Genomic DNA, 20000 nt, shown 5'->3' on the forward strand with positions numbered 1-20000 from the left:
TTTGAATTGTTTCTTCTCATTTTTTATCTTTTTAGTTTTACCTAAAAACACAATCATTCATCTCTTTAACTTCTATGTTGTAATATTCATGTTTATCCACAATTTCCCAGTCATTTTGACTGCAGTGTTTTCTGGAAATTTTATGCGCAGAGGGCTCATCACGGAATCGGCAGTGCTATCTCCTCTCTATAGCCATGCCATTTTGAGCGAGGTGATCTCTTCATGGAATTATACATGCACATTTTTTTTTTCTTTTAGTAGAAGTATTCCTTCTTTTGGGAAAAAAAAATGACGACGGTCCCCATTCACAGCGGTGTTGACTGTTACACTGTTGCCCGGGATCGGACACAAACTTTGAAAATGCAAGCCTAGAGCTCTTCCACGCAGGTGAGGAACCCTCTTTGAATAATAAATAACAAAGCAATCCACTTGTGAATACTTATACTTAGACTCCGAAACACCTAACATTCTGACGATTAAATAAAACAAAGTGATAACAACATAGACGAGTTTTATTCATTAGAACTTTTAAGTCAATTAACCGCGGGCCAGGTGAAGAAGAAAATGAAAATATAGGTGATAGAGAGAGAGAGAGAGAGAGAGAGAGAGAGAGAGAGAGAGAGAGAGAGAGAGAGAGAAAGAGAGAATTCTTATTAACGGTTTAAACTTAGTGAAACCTCTTCCAGGCCTTTCCATTTACATGGTACACATTTAGACGAAGCAATGAACTGCAATGAACTTACACGTTCAGTGGTTTATTTCTCCTCTTCTCACTTTCTGTTTCTCCACCACAGCTGCAAAATACAGCAGTGGACTAAATATAAGTAACTAATTCATATCCTAGGCCAAAAGTGACATAGTGGATTTAAGGAACACCCCAATTCTTTCCTCTTCGTCTGGTTCCAGGAACTTACCTGGGTGCAGTGTATCAGTTAAGAACTCTCTTTGCTATGCCATGAGACCAGAGAGAGAGAGAGAGAGAGAGAGAGAGAGAGAGAGAGAGAGAGAGAGAGAGAGAGAGAGAGAGAGAGAGAGCGTTGACGAGTAACCATAGGCCTGAACGTATATGTACAGGCTTTCCTTATTAGACAACATAATTTCTCTTGATCTTCCTCTCCTCACACGATGAATAAACTATGAAATTCATCGAAAGCCGGAAGGATTACCAGCCTCTTGTTCCCCACAAGACACAAATGGTAGCAAAGAAGCGTTCCATCTGGGTCGCCCTCTCTCATCGTAATCTCATTAGGTGGAAAAGCTTTCACTTCAGGAATAAATAAGCTTTCAAAATTCCTTTCCCCTCCCAGTTGTCCCTCCCTCTCTCAGCAACTTTTGTTGAGCTCAGAAACTGTAGCGGGTAATTACACTAGCATTAGCAAGTGCTTGTGACTTTCCTGACTCGACAAAATTTGCTGTTTAAGGGTTTAGGGAGTGGATGGGTTGGGTGAGAGGAAAGCCCCACCATTTTGTGCAATTTAATTAATGTTATGAATTCGCTCTAAAAGAAAAGGTCTTAATGTCCTTTTCTGTCTTAATGTCCTTTCTTGGCAGGGAAGGTGCAAAAATAAATTGTTTGTGCAAATGTGATATTTTTGAATTTTAGTTGATTTCAACTACTTTCCTTATGTAACCCTTTCCCTTGAAATACCTTGGATCTCTGATCAATTACCTTGTGGTTCTGCGCCTGCATGCATTCATTAATCTAATCAGCAGTGACCAGCAAAAATCTGTTCCACCCATTACGATGACTGAAGTTGTAAGCAATCTTGATATGTCCGACTCTAATCCCACAATTTCAAACAATTAAGTCTTGAATAAACGATAAAAAAAATGTTACTTTGAAGTGTTTTAAAACGAACTAAGATTCTCTTTCCTTCTCTCTCTCTCTCTCTCTCTCCATTGAATAACTGAAAAATTATCCATATTAATTACTTGAATTTGTTATAAGAACGAGAATCTCTCTCTCTCTCTGTCTCTCTTAAAATCTCTCTCTCTCTCTCTCTTGGACGAATCTCTTATTAAATGAAAATTATCAATAAAAAATCACTTGAATAACAGGACTCTCTCTCTCTCCTCTCTCTCTCTCTCTCTCTCTCCATAAACTAGTGTCTCTATTTCATTAAATGAGAAGATTGTAATGAATCTATCAGGGGTTAAATAACTTCCTTTTAATCTCTTTTTGATTAAGTAAAAATTATCAATACTAATCAGGTTGAGTAACTTGGAGACATCTCTTTTAGTCTCTCTCTCTCTCTCTCTCTCTCTCTCTCTCTCTCTCTCTCTCTATCTCTCTCTCTGAATCTTGATTAACTTTAAATTATCAATATTAATTAATTGTATTTGTTTTCAAGATAACAGAATGTATGTAATGTTTACTAAAAATCTCTCTCTCTGGAGACATCTCTCTCAAACTCTCTCTCTCTTTATCATTTACTGTAAATCATCAATACTAGTTACTGTAATTTTAAAGCTGAACTTCTCTCAGGAAGCTCTCTCTATCCATTCACTCTTTATTAGTCATCTCTCTCTCTCTCTCTTATTTATTTAATGGATAAATCATCAATACTTTTACTTAAGATATCCTGGAATATACTTATAGTCTCTCTCTCCCTTGAATAACTATATTATCATAAAATATATATTACTTATATTTGTTATAAGACACGTATATATCTCTCTCTCTCACTCTCTCTTTTATTTACTGAAAATTATCAATACAATCACACAATAACTTGGACACACACTCTCTCTCTCTCTCTCTCTCTCTCTCTATCTCTCTCTCTCTATCTATCTCTATTTTATATAACTGAAAATTATATATATAATCGCTTGAATAACTTGTATCTATATTCTCTATACATATATCTACATGATTAACAAATTATAAATAGTATAATTATTCTAAATGTTAACAAATAAAGTAGGTATTTGAATCTCTCTCTCTCTCTCTCTCTCTCTAAATCTTAGGCATCTCTCTCTCTCCTCTTTTCCTCAAAGTTCTTTAAATCATCAAGAGGATGTTTAATTTGTTTAATAGTAAAATTGTTTGATGAAATGTCTCTCTCTAAGAGATCTCTCTCTCTCTCTCTAAGAATACGATACTTCAATTACAACTATAAACATCAAAACAAATTACTTTATTTTAAAAGTGGTTTGAGTCTCTATTCGTTTAGTACAGAAAGAATGAGTATAATAATAAATTGATTCAAAGAAGATAAAGATATCATAGACAATGACGTCAAATTTGAATAGCCATCACATTTCGTAAAAGTGATGTCAACAGACAGACAGACAACGATGACATGCATAATTATGGTCAATAGACAAATTATATAACAAACATTAAACCTGTTAAACATCCAACTAAATGTTGTTTGAAATGCTACGACCATTCATCAATAATTTCGCTTCCTTGGACGAGACGCTGAGAAGAGAACGAATAAGAGAGATTGAAAAGGAAGAATTTTGAAAAAGATTCCGCACCGAAATTTTTCAATATCTCCTTCCACCGAGAAAATGAATTGCTAAAGACTGGATGACCTCAAAGGAGAAACATCTCACTTTTAAGAAAAGACGAAGCCGTTCTGCAGTTATTTTCCCCTGAAAGGTCTAATTTGTCACGTTGGATACACACGAGGTAACCTGAAATTATGTTTACGTTTTCCTGTCTTCTTTAATTAGAGCAATAAAATTTACTTTTTTGTCAAAATATAATTTTCTTATTAACTGTATATTTATTTTAACAATTTTATAAAAACGTTTGAGTAATATTTTTAGGAAAATAAAAGAAAAGTTTACTTAATTAACTAAGAAAATCTTTTTAAGGTGCCACCCTTCTGACCTTTCCTGTGTTTTGACTATTTCACAAATATATATATAATATATATCATATATATATATGTATATATGAACAATATTTTTTTTTTTTTTTTCTAATTTCAAATAATCATTAAAAAATTTGTTTATAAACTAGGTTTGTCAAAGAATGACTAGCAAGTCTCAACATTTAGTGACATAGACTCCTTTAGAAAACCTGGAAATAAAAAATATCTTTTTAGATTACGAAATAATCACAACACAGTAAACTTATCAAAATAACATCTAATTAAACGCCTGATTAAAATTTTAAATTGGGAAAGTAAGATAAGAACATCATTAAATACTAATTTTATTTATTCCAAAATTCTTTTCGACCTGAAAAAGTCAAATGGTGCATTAGCCTGGAATATCTTCTTGTTAATTCATATTAGTATGAATTAAACAGCTTTATTTGACAAAGCACTAATAAAAATTACTCTCTCTCTCTTATGCGATACCAAGATAAGAAGAATACACGCGCTAACAATACTGGAATAAATTTGAAAACGCGTAGAAGAGAAAATCATCCTAATAGGGCATATGAAATTTTGAGAATGATTTGACAAAACTAGGCTACTAGAAACAACTTTCTGTTTGTCTGTCTGTCTGTCTCAAACTACGCATAAATAAATAAATATTACAAATATATCTGAATAAATATCCAGAAACCTTTTGATCAAAATAATTGTTACTAAAAATAGATTACATTTCAAGTGAACTAAAACTGCCACCTTCTGCAAAAGATCAACTGAAATTTTTAAATCATAAATACTGGTCAAAGCACAACGTCAAAGAACTTTCAGTCATTTCGGGATCAAATATTCCCAGAATTAAAATCAAATCAAACTTTCTAACATTTGACAATTTAGGAAAAACCACAGGACACAACACAGGAATCAATCACTTATTTTCATCTCTAATTATATATAATTATTCCGCTCACTATAATATGTAAATATATTTCTATAATCTTCTTGATGATTGAAATTTCTTTCATTTGGCTGAGGTTCCAGATAAGTAAAACTTCACCTTGAGCATTAAATTTAAAAACAATCAACTATGGAGAACTACTAAATTTTATATCAAATCATCAAATAAATAATCCAAAATGACTTTACCTCACCTGCAATGTAAGCAGAACTTTTTCATTAAAAATTAACGGAGAAACTAGACGTTTCTCTCTCTCTGCACCTGCTCTAACTCTAAATCTTACAATAGTATTTCAGATCCAAAATGAATGTATTACTGTATTTACTTGAATAAAAATATACTGAATGTTTATGCACTTGTTTCATTTCTCTTGTAAAGTTGAAAGATATTTTTAAATAACTTTAAGTTAGATATTAAAATGGGAGAGAGAGTAATAAAAAAAGAGAGATATAAAGAGAGATAATTTATTTCAGAGAGATCACTTGCTAGTGATGAAAATGATAGGGACAGCGCTGCTGCAAAGTTTTATTATTATTTTAGCAAAATATAAATATAAAATGCGACATAACTATTTATATATATTATAATAAAAATATCTATATATTGCAAACAAAAAAATAAATTAAATTCTTTACGTTACGACGACACTAGCCATCTTAAACACTTCCACATAAATGAACTTTGCCATAAAAATGTCTCCTAGATTCAGTTAGACTATGGCTGCTGATGCTCACCCCTTTTACCATTTGTATGTATTTACAAACTCTTTCTCGCATAATGTACTACCTGCACCACACATACTGCCAAAACAGTTCATCTCAATGATATGAAAGGTGGCTCAATATTATACGTGATTTGCTGGTGCATAAAGGGAAGATGGCTTAACAACCTTTATACAGCGCCCTTAACTGGAAAGAAATACTAAGACCTGATCTTCAAATCTTGTGTGCATAAACAACAGAGAAAATTAGTTGATTTGAATTTTGACACATTTAGACTATCTTGCCAAACAATATTTTGGCCATTCAAAATGGTCAAACAAATAAACAAAGGGAGTTGGGTGGTTGGACAGCAAGAAGGAGAAATGTGGGAAAAAGAAAAATGAGGCACCAGATTCAAAATGTGGAACTGCTTTGAAAACCCACAGTTGCACAAAAGAACTAAATAACATAAGAGCGTTGGAACAAGAAGACTGAATAACATTTTTAAAGTTGCAAAAGTAAAAAATAAAAATGGGTGCTTTGGGGCCCAAAATGGGTTAAACACCCTTTTCCTAACAGATACTGTGCATCTTTGCCGACTCCTTACCCATCCCTCTACAGGGTTTAACGGAAAAACTATTGGAGGTGTAATTCTCAAGATCTGGAAGAATCTTTTGTATTTATCAGAATAATTACGAATGTACAGTTATGAGTTGACGAGATTCCAAACGAATATATATAAAAAAAAAAAAATAATGCGCTTATTATTTGTTACTTGTGAAAAAGACAACTTTTGGTGTAAATAAATAACATCACATGAGTAAATTTTGTTCTCTGTAGAAAATTTTAAAAGGAACTTTAGACTGAAGAACAGCTCAAAAACTGATTAAATAAAAAAAAAAAAAAAAAAATAGCACTGAAGGAGAGGAAGGGCATGGGATCGGATTTGCAAGGTCTATGTTTTCTTTCATTGCCTATCACCCAAATTTGAGTATAGAACCATCGCTTTGCCATCAGAAATAAGGTCATACAGTTTTCTGCAGTTCTTAACATCTTAATGATTTAGTGAGAACCGGAAGACTGCCCTTCTACATGATACTGTCAAATATGTTGCATGAAGAATGCCATATATAAATACAAATAGATATTTTAAACCGATACGAATATATAATAAATAATCAAAACATCACAAATAGTCATTAAATCAAGGCATTATCTTTCTCTCTCAGCCAAGGGATATTAAGTATCCCCAATCCGTCTATTCCCAAACGATATTAAAGATAAAAATTTAGCCGCCCATTCTCAGTGAAAAGGAGAGGAAAGTTTCTCTCTCTCAGACAAAGATATTCTCAAGAGGATGGTTATATAAAGAAAAAAAAAACGGAATGAATAACAGCAGCTACTTTAACAGTAACTACTATTATTTATTCTCTTGGAACGCGGCTCTAACAATCCAGTGGAAGACGAAGCAGCGTAGCCAGCTGAATTACGATATTATGGAATGAAAACAACGATCAAAACATTTCTTTTTTTAATTAACAATATTCAAGGTTAAAAGTTAATAATAATAATTTTAGAAATAATAATTCTAGGGAATAAATTAAAAATTACCAATAATCTGAACACATTCTGATTTTTTCCAATGCGGTTTCCGATCTTACAACGAAAAAGATATCAAAATTGAAACTTGGCTCTTGCGCCTTTGAAATTCAATCGTCCCAGGCGAGAAAAGGCGATATCCGTATTATTTATTAAAAATGGTTTGCTAAAAACGTATGACCCTTATTTTGATTCCATAATATGTCCATAATAGGACGATTGCTCTCTCATCTCTCTTCTCAAATTTTGTTGGGCACTATAGTTCTCGTAAAACTATATATATTATATAAAACCCAAAGAAAAATACAGGATTCCGGTTTTCGAAGCGGGTATATATTTTATATATATATATAAAAATAAATATATAAATATATATATATATTTCTTATATATATGGCAGGTATCTGCTTATTTATCGTAAATATTATATATATTTATAAGTATAAGGGATATATATATAAAATTGTTGAATGTTGATGGAGAAAAAAATAAAAGACAGTGCTATCTGGAGAAGATAAAAGAACTTATCTTCTTCTTTAGTAAAAATAGCATTAAAATCACTTGATAGGAAAAACATTTTATTTTTAAAGTTCAAATAGGTGACAAAATAAATATAATTTTAGCCAGTCTCGTGGTGAAAAGAGAAAGGCAGTAAACTAAACACCGTGTAGAATAGTACCACAATTTACGAGCGGTGCCAAAATGATCACTTTAAAGGTAACTGTAATAAATCAACGGAGCGTATTTCATGACTAGACTGAAAAATGTATCTGTTAAAATAAGCAATGTTAATCTGTCATATTCTCTTTTTTTACATTCCTAACATAGATTCCTAGCAACTGGGTGAGTTTTCTTCCATTGTACACTTTCAAACCCTTTACCCGTCAATTTCCGTTTCAGCGCTGAATGAAGAATTAGGTCCCTTATTTCTGGTGATAAAAATTCATATTCAACTCAATAACTATGGTTCGGATTACTGCAATAAGCTGTAACACATTATGGTTGGTTAAAGTAGCCTCGTCAAATAAGAACCCTTCGGGTCAAGAAAGTAACTAATGCTAGAGACGTTAATCAGCTCAGATGATACTGATAAAACTAAAAAGGTATGTTAAAACGGAGATCTTTTAAAATCATGATGAAAAAGCAATGTGAAAAGTGGTGTAATTCTTCAATCTGTTGAGATAGATGGTTATTTAATAAGCTGCTTCTGTCATTAATTTAATAAACATCATTTTTAAAAAGTGACTGATGGTACAAATTCCTCAGATTTTATAAAATGGTTGAAGTTGACAAGAATATTGGGTTTAGGAGGTTAATCATACAATTTATAAATTGTTGCTTTTCTGTAAAAAAATAATAAATGAAATGTAAGATTTTTCTCTTTATTCTGCATTAAAATAAACAAATAAACTTTTTTTGCCCCACATTTTGTCTGATGAGATCTCAAATTACAAAATGGCTAAAATTGGTACGATTTACATTATCCATCTAAATCATCAGGCCCACCAGATTCAGCTCTCTAGCCTCAGTTTTTTTTTATTTTATTTCACCTCAGCCCTCTCTTAGTCATAAGACTGTAGGCAAGATTGATAGGTAGGCCTACTACCGGGCCAAAGCCTGATTTCAAAGACCGAACTGCTAATTTATCAAAGACATAACTTTGTAAATTACGAATTTCTTTTGCACAGATGGCCTTTTTACCACAAATTCTGATTTGAAAGTTCTTTCCTATTAGTATTTTATTTCAGAATAGATTAATTTTCATTCAGACAATTTACATCAGGGATGTACCAAAATGGCCTCCAGAAAAATTCTTTATATTACTCAATTAGAACATTAGAAAGGTATTTATATATCTACTTATATATATTTTCATACAGTAGGCATAGCAATAGATCTACAACTGTATTGAACAGACTTTCTTTCCAAAAAAGTTTTCGTTCCATTTTGTTGAAACTCATTCTATCTATATATATATTAGGTTTGCATTTTCAAATAACAAATAGTTGTCTATAGTCTCATGGAACTGATTAATGACAGATAAAGCAAATTTCTTCATTAACTGAAACCCCAGGCATTTCAACAACATTGATGAGACTCGAGCAAATGAATTTAATGCAGGAAATCGGACGCCTTGACGAATCGGAGTTTAACGGGAGAATGATAAACTCAGTCAATGGACTCAGTAGACTACAGTCGTTATTTTATAAAATTTGTTAAATATCATATAATATAGTTTGTCAAAGAAACACCAATAAGTCTTTTTGTCTATTTTTGGCATTAATAATTATATATTGAAAAACATGTCCTATTAAACCAATATTATATAAAACATTTGTTTTTGTAAGTTAAAAATAACAAATTTAGTACTGTTATGTTTGGAATCATATTTTTATGTAAGTACAAATTCAATAAGTCATAGTATTTTTGAGCTAATAATTAAAAGGTATTATGTGGAAAAAGAAATTTAATATTACATACATACGTACTGTCACTCAAAAATGTTTTGCAACATGTTCCAGAACAGACCAGAAGTTTTCTTTCACCTAACACTAATTTGTTCTTTTGATATTTACAAGGAAATGTAATTTCCTTATTCGACTTTGGTTATTAATCATCCGGTTAGTAATATAAAAAAGAATGGTGAGTGAAAAATTCATATTGCGAAAAATGGTGAAACATTTTGAAAATTTTCACTTCAGATGATTGGGCAAAAGAGTCAAAGAAGAAACTGTATTTCGAATCCAGATAAAAGCTTATTGGCTAATAAAATAATATTGAGCAATCATCAATGAAATTATATATAAATAAAAAAAGAAAGAATTCAACTATTATTGTTGTCAAAAAGAAAAAAGAAAAAATCTCATAACGTCGTATGTTATCGTGTAACTCCACATTCGGGCAGGAAAGTTAAACTAAACTGTCTCGTCACTTGCACCGATAAGATGGGCAACAGACTCAGCCGCACCACAATCATTAGCTTGCATAAGACTAATGTCTCTATTGTGGATATTGCTCGGCAGCTTAGCGTAAATAAAACAACCGTGTATAGAGGGATACAACAACAGAGAGAACGAGGAAATATGATAAATTCATTGTCAAAAGTGGAGGACGACCCCATTGTTCCACTACTGTTAAGAATCATCATTGGATGATCACTGAAGGAGCTCCGCCTAAACTGACAACCGGTGTTGCTATAAAGAGAAAACATTACGCTTTCCCTTCAAGTTGCTGCTCAAACCATCCATAACAGGCTACATGAGACCAAGATATTATTTCATCATACTCCTGCCAAGAAACAGTTCATATCAGCGAAACACAAAGAATAGAGGTTAGGGTTTGTGTTATAACATAATCCAGTTGCCGATGATTTCTGTAAGAGTCATGTTTTGCGATGAGGAGGAGACATTTTCCACTGATGAGCATGGTAGTCTTCTTCAGTGCTGGCATTTAGCATTAACTAAATTAATATTGAACTTCTTGCTAATTTTAATTCTTTAGAAACTTAGATAATAAGAAATACAAAAATAGGCATTATATATTCAGTTAACTTCATAAGAGGCATCAAAATAATAGGCCTAAGTAGCAATGAAAGAATTGAGAAATTACACATGATAACAGCATTATATATATATATATATATATATATATATATATATATATATATATATATATATATATATATATATATATATATATATATATATATATATATATATAATATATATATATATATATATATATATATATATATATATATATATATATATATATATATATATATATATATATATATATAATATATATATATTATATATATATATATATATATATATATATATATATATATATATATATATATATATATATATATATATATATATATTTATATATACATATACATATATATATATATATATATATATATATATATATATATATATATATATTATATATATTATATATATATATATATATATATATATATATATATATATATATATATATATATATATATATATATATATATATATATATATATATATATATATATATATATATATATATGCACGTTAAAGAAAGAGAAGAAGAAGATATATATATATATATATATATATATATATATATATATATATATATATATATATATATATATATATATATATATATATATATATATAGATATATATATATATATATATATATATATATATATATATATATATATATATATATATATATATATATATATGTATATATGTATATATGTATATATATACATATGTATATATGTATATATATATATATATATATATATATATATATATATATATATATATATATATATATATATATATATATATATATATACATGACTATTTATCACATCACCGTGATTCATATACAATCAGAAAGCTACAAACGTCCTATTAATGTCAATTCGCTCTACCTCCGGAAATAATATATTTTCATAAATGGGTACGAAGGAATTTTTTAGTTGATAATAAGGCCGTTAGTGCGTCCTTGTAGTCCTGATTCCTCGTCCGTCGCTGGTTCGACCCCACGACGGTGGACTTATTATCAACTAAAAATTCCCTTGTTAACATATATGAAAATATATTATTTCCGAGATAGAGCGACTGGATATTAAAAGGACGTTTGTAGCTTTCTGATTATATATATACATATAAACATACATATACATATATATATATATATATATATATATATATATATATATATATATATATATATATATATATATATATATATATATATATATATATATATACATATAAATATACTGTAAAAATTTGCGTAAAAAATACGCTATGAAACCGCACTCTTCCTGCTTTGCTCGGCCGATAGATGGGCCTCTGTCTGCTTTTGAACCTGGGAGGGTAGTGGCTACTGGATAAGTTAGTTTGAACCAGTGTATGGAGACAAGTTGAACCTTCTTATGGTATCTAACGTCGTCTATTTATATACTTGTCTTAGATGTGATCTAGGAAAATATATCCGAGCTTCAAAGAGACTGAAGATCGAATGAATTCTACGCCGTTTTCGCACTGTAGGTTAAATTATCATGTCCTGAATTCTCCAGCATCCGTGACCACGCAAAGAGATGCAAGAGTAGTATTGAATATCAACACTTCACAATTCTTACAAAAGCGTCTTCTCCGCAACAGGTAGCAGTCTTTGAATCGCTCTTTATGAAAACGACTGTTCCGAAAGTGAACAACCAAATCACCTTCCCCCTCTATAATACCTGATGTAAATAACGGACATGTTCTCGTTATTCCACTTTCTCTCTCTCTCTCTCTCTCTCTCTCTCTCTCTCTCTCTCTCTCTCTCTCTCTCTCTAAGCTCTTCGTTGGAAGAAGTCGGTGGGGATTATTGAGCTAGCACTCGCTAGGCGAATTCGAGAAGTCTCCAGCCGGCTAGCTGAAGAGAAAGAGGAATTTTTTCTGGTGATAGAAATTCATTTCTCGCTATAATAAGTTCGGATTCCACAATAAGCTGTAGGTCCCGTTGCTAAGTAACCAATTGGTTCTTAGCCACGTAAAATAAGTCTAATCCTTCGGGCCAGCCCTAGGAGAGTTTTTAATCAGCTCAGTGGTCTGGTTAAACTAAGGTATACTTAACTTCTCTCTCTCTCTCTCTCTCTCTCTCTTTCTCTTTGCGGAAAGGAATGAATGTATCTTTCATGATTTTGTTACCGTTAGAATATAGAGCCATCATTTCTACAACATTAGAGAGTCAGACAACTTTTGTAAGAAACCATCTTCCGTGGAATACCTCAAGTGAAATGACTGTCCAGTCTTTGGATGGAGTATAACTATTGAGAGAGAGAGAGAGAGAGAGAGAGAGAGAGAGAGAGAGAGAGAGAGAGAGGAATTAGTTTCAGGAAGAGAATCCGGAGGCAAGGCTGTGGTATATTGGAATATCGCCTATTTCAGGTGTCCGTCATTGCGTTTAAAAAGTAATCCGATGTCTGTTTTATATTTGTAAGAGAGGTGGAGGCTCTGTGAAACACAGGTGTACTGCAAATGATGATATCAATGTTATTAAATACTCATTAGAGCAATTACTGCTCTACAGCTAAGGAATATCAAGAGAGAGAGAGAGAGAGAGAGAGAGAGAGAGAGAGAGAGAGAGATCCTGCAAAGAAAATATTTTCCAGCTCAGATTTTGATATTCAATATGGTGTCTTATTTTAATTTTTCTTTTTGAATTCTGCGTCTCCTGCATTAGATGACGACATTCTGCGATGCAGAACTCATCTATTAGAGATTTCATTTGATCTGACGTCAGCTCTGTTCTGTGTAATGAGGGAAGAGACACTCACTAGTTAGGTAAACGTATTATTGAAACCATACTTCTCGCAAACATATACCGCAATTGATACTCATCTAGTGGAAGAAGAAAGAAAGACCTTAAATAGAAAAATTACCACAGTTCCTGATTGCAATTCATCAGTTCCTTGAGGAAGCTGCTGGCTAAGCGCAACTTAGTCCTCTGAGCACCGAAGGTAGCGCATAAAACAAGCAAGGACAGTCATGCATGGGGCATCAACTGTTTAACGTACCATAATCTTTCGTGTAAACGGAAAATCGATGATTTTGTTTAATCAGTTTAGTTGCACACCCGGGAGGGCCCCAAGGTACCCCTTACAGTGTCTCTACCATGGCTCACTGTAATTGGAAGTCAGGATTCTTTGCTGCATAGCATCTAACCAACTGCATCCATATCTGCATTTTTCACATCATCCATTCTTCCTACTCGGCTGGTCAACTTCTCTAACATTACTTAACCAGTTTGCAACTCCTATTTAGAGATTTGGGAACAATGCTCCTTATTAGCTTTCATAATAATAATAATATATCAACCGTAATAATAATAATAATAATAATAATAATAAAGTGTATGCAAAAACAAGTAAATCTTGGGCCCTGAGATTGTGGACAGAAAGCTTCCATAATTACCTAACACATCAGTCGTGACCAACGAACCTGAAGGGTCTATTATCGTGCCTTGGCAATCTACCCCTTTGAAATCAAACGCACTGCTGACCGGCAGGTTGTCATGACACGATAATGTAACCTTTAAGCTCGTTGTTCGCAGAAAGTAGCAAATATGTGGCGTTGCAGGTGAATTGTATAGGCAGCAAACCTTGATTATCAGCTCGCAAATGATTTCGCGCACGACCTCTAAAAGAAACACAGCTGTTGCAACGTTGTCTCTCTTTTCCGAGGGTGACCTCAGGATTTTCCTCCAGAGAAGCAGTGGGCGTGTCAGAGGAACCGGAACTTGAGTCCTGCCGTGTAAATGAAAGGAGTAGCTATATTATTTGCTGAGTACACGTGTTGTAAGAAATGTTTATAGACAGATGTCAAAAGGAATCTTGTTGCTCTTGTATGGATGAATGAATTGAGGAAACTTTCTTATTGCCTCGAATTACAAAATCATGATTTCATGTATTGAAAATATTGTAACGTTATGCATACAAAAAAAAAAAGCAATAGTCTGTACAGGAAGTTTGCTCAATACTCTGTATGGTTAACAGACATTATGAAGTTTATCGCCATGAAATAGTAAGGAAGGAAAGGGAAGACTTTACATTAACAGTAAAAATTACAAGAAATAATTAACAAAATTGAATGCAGTGAAGAAGTAGAAGTACATAAGTATAGCGTTGCACTAAAGGAACTAATGGGGAACGTTAAAGAAAACGGATATGAACAACAACAATTTCGGATCTTGAAATAGAGAAAGCACTGCACGTTGAATCACCTTTCTTAAGTAAATTGCGTTTAATAGATTGGTTAATGACGGAGGTTATCTCCATAATCCTCAGGCGAAGGAAGAAGTGTGGCGTGATTTGTCGAACACTTGTGTTCTGTTTCCTTTTTTTTTTTCTTTGTTGTGTTTGTGGTTGTTTGCGGTTGTGGTTGTTACGGCGGCCTTAATCCATCTCCCAGCAACCGAGGATCAGGGTGAGTGTTGTGTGTTGTTTTTTTTTGTGTTTTGAATTCCGCCACAACAGACAAAACCCACAGAAGCACGTGAATGCTATCGAAAATTGATCGAGTCATTCTCTGACGGAAAATGTAAATTGACAAACCACTATGGACTTACAAAAGTCATGAACTACTGACATACTTCTTAAGACCCTATGTTTTAGCGAAGGGGTACAGCCTTTACTGAATGTTATAGGACACACAAGTCTCTCTGGTGGAGTTTGGACAAGCCGCCAGATGAAATACAAACTTTATGTAACTGACAATTTGTATTTCCTAAAAAAATGAAAAAGTCACGATGAATTTACTTCTTACGATCAATGCCACTAGAAAAATAGAAAATATTCACGTTACTTTATATAGGTATTTGAAGAACGCTCACTCATATTCCATTAATTTGCTTTTGCTGGACATGAAATCTCATCCACGCTACACACACCAGTGTTGAAACCAATTGCTCTCTCTCTCTCTCTCTCTCTCTCTCTCTCTCTCTCTCTCTCTCTCTCTCTCTCTCTCTCTAAGAAATAATAATGCGTGTATTGTATTAATGTCACATAATAATCGCATCGTATCGATGTTCCCGAGAGCTATTAAAATGTTTCGTTTGTCACAATAAGTTTCTTATGGTCTGAAGCCTTCAGTTTGTCACTAAGGTTCTTGACATTCATTTTGGTGTTGCTTAGTGTCATTAGTGCTAAAACTATAGTAACAACAGCTAAGTGAGTCATCCAGCACAACTTGTGTTTTTATCACTGTTGTCACAAAGAAAATACAGTTTGTATTGAGACTCACAAACGAACATTCCCGAGTTTTGATTCCTGGGATGCGTCCATGCATAAGCTAGCCATCACGTGGGACTGAATATAAATTATATATATAATGAAGCCTTTGGTTTTTTATTGGTTTATATATGTTTATACGTGCTAGCATCACAACATCAAGAGACTTTACCGCTGAGTTTCAAGGGCAGCAGGTATATGGCGACATCAACAACAGGACACAACTTGACACAAACTACAGAAGAACAAAGCTAAGAACATCTTCCTTATGCCAGACCTTCTCTTACACAATCGTCTTCACAAACAATTCCTTTCGTCTCCTGAAAGTCCGTGAGAGAGGAAGGCCACACAGAAGTAGACTAATTCAGATCACCAGTGGAAGCAACGAATCGGGTCAGCTCAGGAATGACAACGATATATCAGCTCGGAAAGAATATAAATGTTATTTGTATGCAGAAAAACACCGGGAGTAGATGTGAGGAATAAAAATCCCCAGTTTTGATATGAGGAAATACTATTTTTTAAAAGAAACAAGGTATCAATGAATAAGAAAAATTATAATGGAAAGGAGAAGGGAAACTCAACAGATGATGAGTAGGTTAAATTCGAGAAACAACCGGTGTGATCCTCTTTTCATGCATTCATTCCTTTGAAGAATTCCTCTATTTTTTCTTCTGTATTTCTTTATGGCTTATTAAAGCCTTTTTCTTCGAGGGAGGGTTTACCATCACTTTAGAAAGGAATTTATGACACGTGACGCACAATTGTCTTCCATCACCTGGAATGATTTGGGCAGTTTGTGCCCGTCTCTGCCTCTTCATCCAAAAATGTCTCGAAAAAGGATTTTCCTTTCATTGCCGAAGGAGTTTTTGCCCCAGTTCATTTATCGATCCAACGATATATGAATGGATACGGATGAAGGAGTCAAAGGCTGGATGGAGTGTGATGATTGTCAGTTTTGCATTTAGTTTCTGAAGTCACTTTGGAGAATCATTGCAAACATCGTGACTGGAAAGGCTGATGTACAGTAGTTGCTTCACTGGAGAAAATGGAAGGCTTTTGATATTTAATAAGTTTCCATGCATTTATTTCCTTTTGAGTATTTAACTTATTTTTTTCTGCGGGCAATTAGATGTAAAAATGCACAATTTTCCCAAATATAAGAAAAAAACCTAATGCGTTTGAAGTGGCTTATAAAAAAAGCGTTAAGATACGTACGAAAGGTGTACCAACAAAGGAGAAGAGTTGAAAGATCCTATAACTGACCTAATTATATCCTCAAAACTCTCAACTGCTCTTCTCAGCTAGCCTCTTTCTGCTTCTCAGTCGCTCTCTCTGGGCCCAAAAGCAGAAAGGCCTAAACACGAAACAATTAGTCTGAAGTACTCTTTGGAAGCAGTCGATGTGCTCAAGGGTCTGTCAAGCATGAAAGGAAAAAACCTTTCGCAGGAAGTAAATGTTGAAACGAAAAAGGTAACCAGAAGAATGAGAGAGAGAGAGAGAGAGAGAGAGAGATGGTAGGGTTGGGGTTAAGAAGTGTCTTGGTTAATCTTCTGACACGTGTATCAAGAAGCAGCAATGCGTCTTGTAATGACGCACCCATTGCTTGAATTATCGATCCTGAAAGGGAATAGATTTTATTCCCTGGAAATGTTCCTGGAATTATTAAAGATAATCGATTCAAACGTTCCATTTTGACTCTTGACATATTTCCTTAAATGTTGATTTTTGTAATCTCGCTAAAAGCGAAAATACAACCTCAATGAGATGTCTTTATTAGATGTGAAAACAAATATTTCTTTTATTATACACGGCAAGTCTTCTTTATAGTTGACATCTTGAGCTTTAGAGCGATTCAGATATTACAGAATCGTGTTTAAAATTCGAGAGACTTAGAAGAAAATAAGATACGAGAAGACAATACTCTGCGCACATACAGGAGGAATTATTATACCGCGGACACTGACTTTACGACGCCTTTATCTATCATCTTCAATAAACTGAGACCTGACACCGAATTCACGTTTTGGTGTCAAGACCTGGAGTTCTATCAGGTTTTTATTGAGAAGCTAAGAAATGACGACAAAAACACAACAAGACATATTTACTGAAACAATGATCATATTGCAGTATTATCAAATTTTATTTAACATCAAATGAAAGGTAACCAAGAATATAAACCAACGGACAAAGAAACTCTTTCAAATCCTCAATCTTATACAAAGGATCAGCACCCCGAGGCATTGCCTTGGTCAGACCTCTCGGCTACAGGAAGACTCTTTCTCATTTGCTTCTGCTTTTTCATAACATAGCTTCAGCTAGTAGTGACCAGAGAAACAAAAATTAAGTAAGTCTGAAATATTGAAAAATTACCTCTCTATCTCTCTCTCTTTATATATATATATATATATATATATATATATATATATATATATATATATATATATATATATATATATATCCCACCTACTCTTTATATATGTGTGTGTGTGTATGTATGTTCACACGTATAGTCCAGAAATATCGTCTGTTATCCATTCATTTACACCCGGCAGGATTTACAGACCCCTTCCCTGGTTTAGAAATAACGATAGACTAGGTATAACGGCCTCAGAAATTTTATCTTGCTTTATTTTTCTGAACAGACCGAAATACTAAAGTCTTTGTGAAGAAGAAACTGAGTCTCAGGGACAATCCTTTCTTGTGAAGAACATCAGAAATAGAAGCACTGAAAGCTAGATTAGTCTCTCGTGTCGTCCAATGTTCCCATTATTTATCTACCTGCACTGATCATTGTTCTCGTCTATCGAAGTTTTTTCACTCTCCAAGGGACAGGTGAATGACTTTTCCTTTGATTTTCTGCTGATTGTTACTTAAACCTTTGAAAGCTTGTTAACAAAGTCTTGGGTGTGCCTCTTGCCAGTCTTGTGATTTCGGGAGACACAAGAGTTAACGCCGTGGAAATCTTGTTTAGAAGAAATTTCTTGCGTCTACTTCCTTTTGTCTAGTTTTCTTTTCCTCTTGTTTCCATTGATCGACAGTGAATTCATTGCGCATTTTGGTAAGAAGTTTTCATGAGATATTAAATGAAGATGATAACGTTGACGGAAGAACTTAGAAATGTAACTGCAAGAAGGAAGGGTTGGGAGAACTTCCCACATATAAGGAACATTAACGATCCGATACGTGCTTGGTAATTCGTCGAGCATGGCCTCAGTGTGGAGAATTTATTCTTAACATGAATGCGGCACAGTCTTCGCTTGTCAAGAGCAGTGGCATTTCCCATGACGAGAGAGGCGGTGGAAATGGGTCTTCGGGAGAGCCAGAGGGACACCGTCCATTTGGCTGATGATACCACTTTTCAATTTTATTTCAGTGCAATCAATTCAACTTTCCATGAAAATCATCACTTTTTCTACGACAAGTAAGAAAGATGCCACCACCATTGTGCATAAATTCACCTGCAGTGAGGTCCCTTACAAATAACGCGATATTGTTTCGGTTACTTCCTCTCAATTAAAGATTACCTGAGGTCAAGGTAACTTTAATAGTATCAAAATTTTGTTATTATTTTTCTTTTTTCAATGATGTGGCTTTCCTGATAATAATGTTCCTACCGTCAGGTTACAGAAACATCAAGATAAATAAACCTTTATGCTAATGATAAATACCCTAAATTGTTATATCTTTATTATTGCTGTATTATTTATGAAAGGTTCAGCTTGTACCAGACAAAACAGAGCTGTTCCTAAGTGAAGAAATAAAAACAGAAACAAAGACAAAAATGAAATAAATGCAGCCCTTGGCATATAATGTGTGCATGTATGAATTAATGAATAAGCGAGTAATGAAACAGATAAATAATAAATAAATAAATAAATAAATAAATAAAACCAAATAAGCAAAGAAATAAATAATAAACGAATAAGCAAGGAGTTACTGTGTGCTTGCCAGCCCCGTTTACAAAACATTTTAAGAGAAATCCCAATGCTTTGTAAGAATTCTCTTCTTTCTAGATGTGTCTACTTTTATAAATGCAGAAGGCTTCTATTGATGATGAGAAAATGTCTGTTTGGAAGATGAAAGGAATTGGGAGTTGCTGACCGGAGGAA

This window comes from Macrobrachium rosenbergii, chromosome 46 (assembly GCF_040412425.1).
Source record: "Macrobrachium rosenbergii isolate ZJJX-2024 chromosome 46, ASM4041242v1, whole genome shotgun sequence".
In the NCBI taxonomy this organism is placed as follows: Eukaryota; Metazoa; Arthropoda; class Malacostraca; order Decapoda; family Palaemonidae; genus Macrobrachium; species Macrobrachium rosenbergii.